The following is a 271-nucleotide window of genomic DNA, read 5'->3' as shown; positions in this document are numbered from 1 at the left end:
GAGGGAGAGAACTGTGTAAAGGGAATATATGATTAGGTATTGCTGGCATGACAAGAGTCACGAATAAGAGTTACACAGTAAAGTGGTGGTGGTGGTGTTGGTGGGGTGCTGTGGGGGCAGGGACTATATAACAATTAAAGAACTTTTTATCCAAAGAAAAAAGAGAAATGGGAGGTAGGGGATACAGGGAGGAAAAAGTGCAGCAATGAATGAATGGAAATTCAAGTTCTTTATAAATTTTCATTAAAATAAAAAAAAAGAAGAAAGATAA

The sequence above is a fragment of the Elephantulus edwardii genome, unplaced genomic scaffold, assembly GCF_000299155.1.
Source record: "Elephantulus edwardii isolate Elephantulus edwardi_28Jun2011 unplaced genomic scaffold, EleEdw1.0 scaffold00038, whole genome shotgun sequence".
Classification (NCBI taxonomy): Eukaryota; Metazoa; Chordata; class Mammalia; order Macroscelidea; family Macroscelididae; genus Elephantulus; species Elephantulus edwardii.
Note: the sequence above shows the minus strand (reverse complement) of the source record.